Source organism: Epinephelus fuscoguttatus, linkage group LG10 (assembly GCF_011397635.1).
Source record: "Epinephelus fuscoguttatus linkage group LG10, E.fuscoguttatus.final_Chr_v1".
NCBI lineage: Eukaryota > Metazoa > Chordata > Actinopteri > Perciformes > Serranidae > Epinephelus > Epinephelus fuscoguttatus.
Genome location: NC_064761.1, coordinates 43,598,814 through 43,610,401, shown reverse-complemented (window position 1 = coordinate 43,610,401; position 11,588 = coordinate 43,598,814). Strand labels below are relative to the sequence as shown.

The following is an 11,588-nucleotide window of genomic DNA, read 5'->3' as shown; positions in this document are numbered from 1 at the left end:
ACAAAATGAAGATAAATATATGAACAGATACCACTGAAAACTAACCAACTAACTTTTAAAATTAAATTAACTTAAATAAAATAAAATAAAATTAGATTAAATTAAAGTGAATTAAATTAAATTGAAATAAATCTTTTTCAACTTCATTTTTTTTATTTCATTTTACTGTAGAAGGTACTATAAAGTCAATAGGAGTACTATAGTGTACTAGAGGAGGTGAATATCTAAATAAATACAAATGCAAATAGTGAGTAGAGAAACAAATGCAAACTGTGCAAAGGTTTAACACAACTAGTGACTGAAACACTTGCAGAATAAAACTTGAGAGCGCAGGTAGTCCAGCTCATGGGCACATTAATGTTACGCTGCAGCTCCAACTGATTGGCTGTTTTTGAAGAAAGGTAAATCAAACGTCACATGATCACCAGGCGCTGCCTTCCGCTGAGAGCTGCTGCCAGATAATCGCTCCCTGCAGGACTCAGATGTGGAGCGAGCGTTACAGGTGGAGCAGGGCGTCGAGCCGGATCCAGGACCAGAAACACAGCAGCGGTCTCAGCGGCCTCTGCAGATCCCGACAGCCTGTCCCGGTGAGTGTGATGCGGACCAGCCGCTCTCTCGGTCACTTGTTTGTGCGCAGCTTTTTTCTCCGTCCCACTGGAGTGTTGTTTTCCACGGAGCTCGGGCGGGTTTGGGAATTAGACTGGCAACCTGTGAGGCTGAGAGGTGCACACACTGTAACTTCTCTGTCTTATCTAAGATTATAGGATATATCTAATAATAGCAGCTGAAAGCTACACTAAGCAGTGGTAGGATATGCGTTTAAGCAGCCGTGCAAACACTTCCCACCGCCGCGGTCACGGACACGGACACGGAGAGAGGCGCTCCAACTTGTAGGGTCTCTGCTGAAAGCTTCAGTGCAAGTGTGAACGCAGCGGATATGATGATATGTGGTTAGAGCCTGCAGGGAGAGTGCTCTGGGATCACAACTGTGTTTATTATTAAGCTTAAGTACACAGATCTGTCTCCAGTTATAACCCAGTGACAAACTATTGTGCCTCCTTTAAATGCGCAAATCTCTCTGTAAACACTCCAGAGAGAGAAATCAGCAGCTTGTGAGCCTCTGGTCAGGGTTCACTTCTGTGGAACATTTGTCAGTAATTTGATTTTTCTCCACATAAACAGATAAAAATCTATTTAAATGCATCAATAATTCACCAAGAGAAAATCTGAATGCCTGTTTTTACGCTCTGTCCGCAGCAGTGTGACTGAGTTTAAGTGTCTTACAGCAGTTTATGAGATGGGAGGGTGTGTGCGGTTTCATGGAGGGTGAGAATTAAAGCACATGATGCATGTGTGTCACAGGCGAAGGGAGCAGAGGATATACTAAGTGCTGTCAGTGCACTTGCTCATGGGATTGCCCAATTGTAGCTGTCATAGCGCAGCTCAGTGGGGTCACAGGGTGTCAGTGAGAGGGCTGCACACTGCTCAGCCTCAGAGAGACGCAACTCACTGGAACTCTGTGGTCTGAGCTGAAGAGGACGCATGTTGCCTTTGTGTTTCGCCATGTGTGCACGCCAGTATTTGTAATGACTAGTCACCAGATGCCCCCACAACAAAGATCATTTTCTCCCCTCAGCTGTTAATCAGACTCCAGAACTCACCAGATGGTCGCTGAACTTCTGCTTCATGTCGGTTTACGTGTCCACAGCTGTACGTGCACAAGGTGACCACACAGGTCGGTTTGAAACGCAGCATCACTGACGCACTTGTTTCAGAGGTGGGACCAAGTCACAAGTAATGCTCAAGTCTTTTTTGGGGCTGCAGGCTGAACCCACGGCCGCTGTGGCAAGGACATTGCTTTGGTTCACCGCCAGCTCACCAGACGCTCACTCTCCCCACTAAGTCAGGTCTGACAAGTCCCAAGTCAAGTCCCAAATCCTGAAATTTTGTTTCCAAGTCCCAAACAAGTCATAATGTGCTCTTCACCAAATGTAATGCCATTTTAATAACACAGTAATTACATTAGCTTAGCATCAGCTCGCTAACTATGCTAATATCAGTCTCGACTTGCTGTTCTTTGCAAAGCTGGAAGTTGCTGCGTCTCTGTAATGTTCCACCTGCTCATTTTGCGTACTGCTGTTTTTGTTTTGTGCGTGAACAAGCTCGTCTTGGTCGCATTATTTTCCAGCTGGCGCTCAGTAGCATGACATCACACCTTCACAGTTCTTTCTGGCAGCCTGATTGGACGCTGCTGGATCGGTTCAAAGAAAGTGGATCTGGGGAATTAAGAGTCGACTTGCTGGGAATAGTGTTAGTTAGGTGATTCAGGAAGTTATTAGGGATGCACAATATTGGATAGTGGATTTTTTGCTGATATCCAATATGCCGATATATATCAACTTATTTGGCCGATAACTGATACCGATATATCCTCTTCTTTCCCCACCTAATTTTAGTGATCATCACGTCTCCTCTGTAGTGGAATTAACATGTTATGCGTGTATATGTCGTGACGGCAATAAATGAAATGAAATAAAATACTTTTCACTTTATGAAATATTCCTTGATCGTGCAAAATAAGAAAAACCATGTTGGACAATTCCAATAGTTCGTTTTACCGATGACGTGCCGATATTATTGTGCATCCCTAGAAATGATTTGATTCGTTGCACACTTTTTAAAATAACATACTCTCTAGTCTTTGACCTTGGGGGGGGAAGGCCGCATCAAGTATCTTCAAGTCAAAACGCACAAGTCTAAGTGAACCTCCGAGTCATTGGTGTTAAAGTCCAATTCGAGTTGCATGTCTTTTTCAGTTTTGTCGAGTTGCGGCTAAAATTATCAAATGTGTCACTCAAGTCTGACTCAAAGTCATGTGACTCAAGTCCTCATTTCTGTTCACTTTAAACCAGCGTGTTACTGCAGCTCGTAATGAACTCACATATAAAGGTTTAGTTTCACGCTGGACTCAGACGGTCTGTAAAGTGACTTTCAGAGATTTTATCACAAACGTTTGGAGGATTACAGCAGGAAAGAGCTGTTCATGGTTGTGTGTTTGAAAGCTGCGTATCTGCTGCTTCCATCATTATCTCGCCATTCTTCTGCCAGTACACCCAAACACAGTTCGTGGTACTGACTGGGGCTGAATTGAAAAACAGCAAACATTCTTTTATTCCAGCTTCTCCAGTGTGAAGATTTGCTGCTTTTCTCTGTTTTATATCATATTGAAGTGACTATCTTTGGGTTTTGGAGTGTTGCTCAGACAAAACGAGACATCCGAAGGGTCAACCAGGGCTGGAGGAAGTTATGGTGGTTACTTTTTATAAGGGTCGGGGATAAATTCAGGATAGTCTTGTGATATTTTGCCTGACAATACATGGACGCCAAGTACAGATTTTTTAATTGCAAATACAAATTAAACTTTTGGTAGCCTCAAATAATAAAATCAGTTGCTTTTTGAGTTCACTTGATGCATTTTGCTGCAATAAAAATGGTTAAATGGACACGAAGAGACTGAAAACTTTATATAACTAGATAAAACACATGTTGATTAAGCTTTTCCTCAAGTAATTGATTTGCAGTTTAATGAAGCAAGATAATAAAAGGTAATATGTGTTATTGCAGTACTCGGCATGTTGCGAAAAACCCCAGTAATATTGAGTTGTGACTTAAGTATTGGATCATATTTTATCTACTTTTCTGTACTTTCTGATAATTTGCCAAACAATTCATCAGCTGGCCAAAATAAATATTGACATGATTGTTGGCTGCAGCTCTGGCATTGACTCGATTAAGTTGAATAAATCCACAGATCGTGTCAGAGTCATTAAATCAGTTCTCGGTGTTGATTTAAAATCCGAACTGAAGTGCTCACCACATTTTGTTTTCATGGGTGTTCCCGTCTGTCAGTAAACTTGTCACACAACACAGGTCGAGCAAGCAGAGATGTTCGGGTGTTCACATTTTCCTTTTGTGCCCGTCTCCTGCTGGGACTTGCCTGGGTGTGTGTGTGTGTGTGTGTGTGTGTGTGTGTGTGTGTGTGTGTGTACCTCCGTGTGTATGTGTGCGTTTAGGCGTGCATTTACACTCAACCAGACTTGTCTCATCGATGACAAGTAATTTGTCAGAGCGGACAGGCAGCTATCTTATTGAACAGGTTTTTGCATTTTCATGGTGCTGTTTGCTTTGGTTATCCATTAGCTTAATGATGCGTGTGGTGACATGCTTGAGGACTGTGCACACAGCATGTTTCTGAAGTATTGTTTTCAGCTAATTACAAGTCTCCTGCACATCAAAACAAAAGGTGGCGCGTCACTGTCATTATGATAAAGGAATGGTTTGTTTTAGCCATCTGAGCTCGCAAAAATATCACCCGCTGCTGAACTGGGGTGTGTTTTCCAGCAAGTGTTTCACAACAGAGTCTGTGACACAAGGAGTGTCAAAGGTGAGCAGCCTCCCACAACCGGTTTCCTGTTTAGGCCCCTGTGATGGAATACTGTATCACAGCCAGCTCACCAGCCGGCCTGCCAGTGGGCCGCTCAGATTACGTCTGACTGGCAGGAAAAAAGCCACCAACCACTGGCTCGACCAGCACCAAACCTGTAGACCAGTTAGTCAGCCGCTCAGGTAAATCAGTTACAGCCGGAGGAGGCCTCGCCCATACAGCACGGCGACGTGCAGTCACACAAATGAAGACGTACACCAGAGCGCGGGCCCAAACAGTCACGTCTCACTCCAGCTGTTTGACTGTTCACACGGCTTTATGGATTTGTTATGACTCATGGCGATGACAACAGTGCGCCTGTCTGTGCACGTTTGAGTCGCTGCTGTTTGGAGGTTTTACTTTGAAGGCAGCACGTAGTGAGAATCCGTCGTAGAGTATTGTAGATACGGTGGAGGCTCCTGAACAGGCTATAAATATCCTCATGCTTTAAGTGGTTGGAGTGTCTGGAGATACTGCTGGAGGGCTTCTTCAACGTATTGTACTAGTTCATCTGCAGCCTTTTGAACCCACAGCTGTTGATGAGTAAAAAAACCCACCAGCAGTCACAGTGATAACCTTTTAAGGATTTATGCTCGGCGTAAAGGTGTGTGTGTGTGTGTGTGTGTGTGTGTGTGTGTGTGTGTGAGATACATTTTCACATCTGCAGATGTAAAACAAACTGTTTCAGTCACACTCTTACTGTTTGCTCTGGTTTTGTTAAAGCTCATCGTCCGTGACGCAGACTTTGTGCTTCAAATGTCAGACTGACAGTTTCACTTTTTTTTTCTATTTATTGTAATAGGTACTGTACATATTTTAATTACAATAATAAACTTTACATAGAGCACTTCTCACACGAGAGATGTAGTTCATTGTGTTTCACAATGAAAATGCAATACATGAAAACAATATCAAAAAGGGAACAAAATTAGACAATGCAGAGTCAGTAGGTGTCGACCAGGAGGCAACCTGCGGCCAGGGGCGTGAAATTATCTGGAAATTAATAATGGTTATTTTTAAACATTCACATTTTCATTTGTCATCGTCGTAGGCCTGACGTGATTATTGCATTCTACAGTTGTAAAAATGTGCACATCAGTTTAAAAAAGTTATAACATTTCATCAACTCAAGTGTGCGTCACACGTCTACAGTCTGGAGCTATAGCAGCAGTGGTTAGCCTGGAGTCTCTGTAGCAAGGTTAGCTATGGTTTCTAAATCCAAATAGGAAAAGTCGTGGAGGGAAATAAAGGATTTAATAGTGTGTGGACAGATTCATTTGTGTTCACGACCAACGCTTCATGTACAAGGCTGTTGCCACAGCAGCCCGGGTTCAACTCCAGCATGTGGCCCTTTGCTGCACGTCATTACCTCTCTCTCTCTCTCTCTCCCCTTCACGCTTAACTGTCCTATCTATCAAGGAAAAATGCCCCAAAAAATATCTTTAAAAAAAATAAATAAATAAATAACAGTTACAAATAGCCCACTGCAGTCACCACCATGTATTGAATCATATTTATGAATGCTTATTTAGACCTGTTCATAATGTCAGTGAGCTAATTTAGACTCAATAGGCTGTTACCTTTTATTTAAATTTGTTTTGTGTGTCCAGACAGATTTAAAAAAAAAAAAATGTATATTTTTTGGCCAATAATGGCTCTTTCAATAGTAAAGGTTGCCGATTGCTGGCCTCGATGATAAAAGATGTTTTGGTGAAGGTAACAGAGACCAAAAATGAGAGACTTATTAAAAATAATAATGAGAAAACTGACATTAAAGTCCAGGTAAAGAAAAATCAGTCATTTCTTTCTTAACACATTATAACATTACATGTTGAAAACTGAAAAGATTGTGAACTGCATGGCACTAAACTGTGGAGTCAGACAGTTAAACTGTTTTTCACCATTTCTGTGTCCAGGATTTTTTGGGCGGGCCTAAGATTATGACTCGATGACACACTGGAGCGTCATTAACACAACCCCTCCCCCGCTATATAGAAACTAGCATTATGTCAGAGCACATGTACCGTTTTGTTCGCCCCCTGGCAAGTTTACTACGTCGGCTCTCTGAGTTTGTTCAGTCTCTTAAATGCCACAGTTATAAAACAAAAGCTAAACAGCTGTCGGTGATATACCTCTTGGTCTTTCAGCCAGAATCGAGTGTGTGTCTCTGTGCCAACGTTAGCTGCTGTTAGCTGCTAAACAAGAGGCTATCGTCACGCAGCGGCTCTCTCGTTCTTCATTTCGAAGAGTGTGTGTTGTGCTACCATAGACTGTGTGTGCTGCTGAGTTAGCTGCTAACAAGAGTCTGTCACTTGGCTGCCCCCTCAGCGTCTCAGAGCAAAGAATACCTGTGTTGTGTTTTCATGAACAGAACCTATATTGAAACCTAATTGTCATTTCTTTAATCATTTAAATTTGGCTAGGTGCAAGAACACATGTTCTGTGATCTGACGAACTCTTTTTTTATCAGGTATTCCATAATTTGGAGAATAGTTGACAAAAACAGTGCTGCCTATTTTCTTGTGTGTATAATTGTGTGCATTGAAAAGAAACAGCAGTAGAAGATCTGAAAGCTGGTGAAGCATTATAGAGCGACAGAGAGTCTTCAAGGCCGGTTTAAAAACAAGTAAAAGAACCTTAAAATCTATTCCAAAACACACAATGAGCCGGTGGAGTGTAGCTAAAACCGGGATAATCTGCTCTCTCTTCCTTGTTTTAAGTAAGCGCCGAGCAGCTTAGGTAAATACCTCAACCTTTAATATAATATGTACGTGAGAGGGTAACATATACGCTGCAGGTTTTGTTGGCTGCACAGGAATCAGCATCGACCCCCATCAACAAAAGACATGACTTGATTTCACAACACACTCTTTGCGTCAGTTCACCTAATGTGATGGTGGCTTATTATTATGAGAGGTTACATAAACTTCAGTGGTTAATAAATCATTCATGTGTAAAATATAATGTCAGAAGCTGTTGTACACAACCTGACAAATTCCACAGGCCTCTGTTAATGACTTACTGGCATTAATAAACTAAGTCATTAATAAAGGCTGATAGATCACTGTGTAATATGCCATCAAGTGTGCAGCTAGTAAGTGTGTCAGTAACAAATGGTTTGGGCAATAATGTTGTGAAGCCCTGCAGGTAGAGGGGGTCAAACAGTCCGAGGGAGGGTCCTTCCTCGTTAATTAAAAAGAACAAAGAGGCAGCAGAGGTGGAGGACATAGACACATAAATCTGGAATCATGAACTTACCATCCAGGCATTACTTTTATCCAGCCCTTTATTTATTATTGCTTCTGTGGAAACTTTAAACTTTACTAATCTTTGTAATAATCCGCAACAGATCAAATGACTGTGAGTAATGTGAAACGTGTTGCTCATGTGACCAACTCACAGAAAATTATAACAGAACTGTAGAGAGCTCTACACAAAGGTTTAGCTTCTTTTAGCGAGCTGTTTTGGTTTTCCAGCCCGCAGACTCTCACTTGAGGGAGCAGTGTGTGGTTTAGTGCCAGATTGCAACCGACTGAATCCCCTTCCCCTCACCCGTTCATCTCCAAAGCCCCTTTTTACACAGAGACCGGCTGCTACACCTCCTTTGCATTTTTACACAGAAACAAACAATGATAACATCAGGCCCTGAAGGCAAAAGAGGCATGACAGGCGTGGGTAAAAGAATTCCTGGTAATCTGTGTGGTTTGCATTTCCACCGCACCTCAATGTTCCGGAAAATTCATTTAAATCAGGCCAGTGACGTAGATGATTCGCCGTGTGTCCTGTATTTGGCTGGCTACATGCTGATAGAGAGTTGGGTCTGTTTGTCTCAGCCAGCAGCTCAGTTTAAAGTATCTGCCCAATTTTAAGATAAGTGTCGAACTAAAGTATTGGTTTCTTACTCGCTAAGGTTCAATGTCGCTTACAGGTACGAGTGTAGCTGCCGTCAACTCGAGTCATTTTCAAGTTATCTTCACTTTGTTTCCACTGCGGCCGCTCAGCTGTTCATCAGTTATGTTTGTCGCGTAGAGGTGTTTATGTGTGGATGTGTGTGTATGTGGAGGATCGAAAGAAACTGATACCCTTAGCGTTTATCAATACTATGGTCTCTGATAATTTAGCCCCGGGGCTAATTTAGCACCAGGTTTCGGTACCCATCCTTAATTAAAACACAAACGAAGTGAAACTTGTGTGAATGAAATAAAGTTTGCAGCGGCTGCCCATGCCAGGAAGAGTGGAACACTGCAAGTGTGTTTTCCACCAATCAGTGGTCTTCAGCACACAGCCCCGCCCAGTCCTACTCCCCTACTACGAAGTTTGGGGTTGAGGGAAGGTTTTTTACCTGGGTAATTTTGGTGGAACGCGCCAAGGTTTTTCAAAAACCCGGGTAAATGATAAAAGTTCCTGCGGTGGAAAAGGCATTTACCATGCCTGTAATATGGCGACAGATCTTGTCCTTTGCACAGAGGGTAAGTCACTGTTTTCCCAGTTTGCGTACATTTATAGCTTCTTCTTTGAGCCGCTAACTGCTAACAGCTACTTTTTAAGTCTCCAACATGATACGTAATGAAAACATCACACTCATTCCGTCCATGGTCACATCTGCCATACGTGTGCGTTTCACACAGACCTTGTTTTGTTGCTGTTACTTCCTTCACTCCCGGATTAGAGGTGAGACAACTCTGCCCCCCCTTTCCACAATCGTACACAGCGAGGGGGCATGAGCTCCAGTTTCCCAATTTGCAGACATTTTCGGCTGCTGTTCCTCTCCTTTGAGTTAGCTGCTAACTGCTGCCAGCTGCTTTTTAAATCTCAAAATGTGACACCTGTTTTGCTCATGGTCCCGTCCTGCTGGCTGTCCCTTTTACACATACATTGATTCAGTGCCGTTACTCGCTCCGCTGCCCCCTCTTCTCTTATTTATACCTTTTTTTACAGTATGGCGAGGCAACACAACAGCGAGATATTTCCCGCCTTGAACAGGCAGTGTAAAAAGGGGCCCTAGCATGTCAGAGAACTTACTGTAGTCTCCAACATAAAAACATGAAACACCCTCTCTAGAGCCAGTGTTTGGTTTCTCCACTCTGGGCTACTGAATACACATGGTGGACTCTGTGGAAGAGGACCCACTCCATCAGGGCTTATTCCAAGGTAACGAAAATACACGTCTCTTAGTTTCAAGTGATTACACACACAAATGAAAGCCTACTCATTATATAATATCCAACTTCTGCCAACATATCCCCTAAAGCCTACACACTGGACCTTTAACATAGCTGTTTTCAGCTAGCACAGCTCTGACAGACCTGCTGTGAGCTTCCTGTTCACCTCCAACTGACAAACAGACAAAGTTAGCAACCAGCTGGTGAAGAACGTGGAGCACGTAGCAGATAAAGAGCCACATATTTTCCCTGTGGAGTTGACCTGAACGGACCTAAAGCAGAGTAAATGTTAGGCTTATTTTTTTGTCAGGTTGCCAGACGCAGACTTCAAATGAATGTTAATGCTGCTGAGCGTCCGCTGAACATGTGAACAGGTTGTTCACTGCGATACATTTACAGGGTAAGGTGACGATATGTCAGAGTTGAGTTTTTAACCTGAGAAATCTTACACTATGAAAAGATTGAAACCTCACTTATATTTAGATACTTGACAGATTAAATTAAAGGCTCCTGTTTGACTGGTAGTAATGTGTGTAAAGCCTCAGCTGTTCGTCGCCTCCACCCCCTAAACACAAACACACACACTCCAGCCACACGTGCACATGTCAGTGTGTGAGTGTGACCCTGGATAAACAGGGGAAGAGAAGAGAGGGACAACTGCTGCGTGCTCTTCTATTGTTATAGCCATACCTGCCTGTCTGCACTGTTTGGAAGTATCTGTCAGACTGCTGTGAAAAACAACCTGCAGTCATTTCATTCAGCTGAAGCGCTCAACCTGCAGCCCCCTGCCCCTCACAGCCTGAGGGGGAAAGTATGCAAGACATCGGCGCTCTGACAACAGACGAGCAGTCCTATACATGCAGCGGCTTGTCCCGCTGTGTCAAGTAACAACAAGGTGGGAGCATGGCAGTTTGTCGCAAAAACGCACATTCAAAACCGAGGTTGTTCAGAGGCACAAGGGAGCGAGCGCCTGGCTGTCTCTCGAGGAAATTTGGATGCTGTCATTTTCTGTCAACAGGCGAGGGCTCTGTGTTGTGCGTCTCAAAGGATGCATCTCTGTGAAATCTGCTGTATTTTTTTTTCTCTGCGAGCCGAAAATCTAAACAACACTTGCAAAGCAGACGTGCAGCGCGGCTGCTTTCTGAGCAGTGTGTGCACCAAAAAGATAAGAGTGTAGTTTTTACCTTGCGAGTCTGCTCTTAAGTATGCTTTGTGTGTCATTCTGAGAAAAAGTGCCTTGATGAATTTTGGATGAGGCCTGCGCTGCTCAGTTACTCGAAACAGAAAGAAACTCGCCCAAAGAAGTGGTAGGTCTCAATTCAGCATGAATCCCAGGGTAGGGATGGAGCGCTAAAGCTGTGAATTATTGTCATCTGCATGCATGCCCAAACCTGAACTGATCCCCTCTGCTGCGTGAACCCCGCTGAGCCCAGAGGAAGCAGGTTCTTATCGGGGAGGAGGACAGGAAGAGACAGAGTGGAGGAGGAAGAGAGAGTGGGGGTTGGTGGCAGCATGGCAGCATTTCACTTGACACCGGTTTCCTCTGAGAAGTTTACGCAGATATGACTTCTCATTGTTGTGACTGTAAGTGGTGCTCGACTTCTCTGATGTAACAACAGGTTATATTTGTCCCTGTTCTGCAAACCACATGTGTCTTTGACAAATATTCCTCATAAACTAGACCACGCATTTCTGAAGAAATCCTCTGATACAGGCAAGAAGTGTGATGAAACATGCTTTTAAGTTGCATTATGGGAATTGTAGGATGCAGTGTTTTTGCACTGAAAGCCAGGATGTCTTGGTTGATTTGGACCGTTCTGATTTTAATCTGTTTCTTGTGACATGAAAAGATGCCAAGAGTGGAAATAACTTCAGCCTTATGAGTCTAAATAAATCCTTTTTTTTCTCTGTTGCATATTTGATCATTCACGGATGACGAGTAC

The 11,588-nt window shown here is 43.2% G+C and overlaps 1 protein-coding gene across 1 annotated transcript in view; it reads left to right on the top strand.

Annotated features, from left to right (window-relative positions):
* Window positions 1-380: 380 nt before the first annotated feature.
* The window catches only part of si:ch211-129c21.1 (uncharacterized protein LOC563087 homolog), a 33,038-nt gene continuing 21,830 nt past the window's right edge, over window positions 381-11,588 (top strand). The window contains exon 1 of the mRNA XM_049588250.1: window positions 381-587. The gene's annotated coding sequence lies outside the window, so the exon portion shown is untranslated. The remainder of the gene's footprint in view (window positions 588-11,588) is intronic.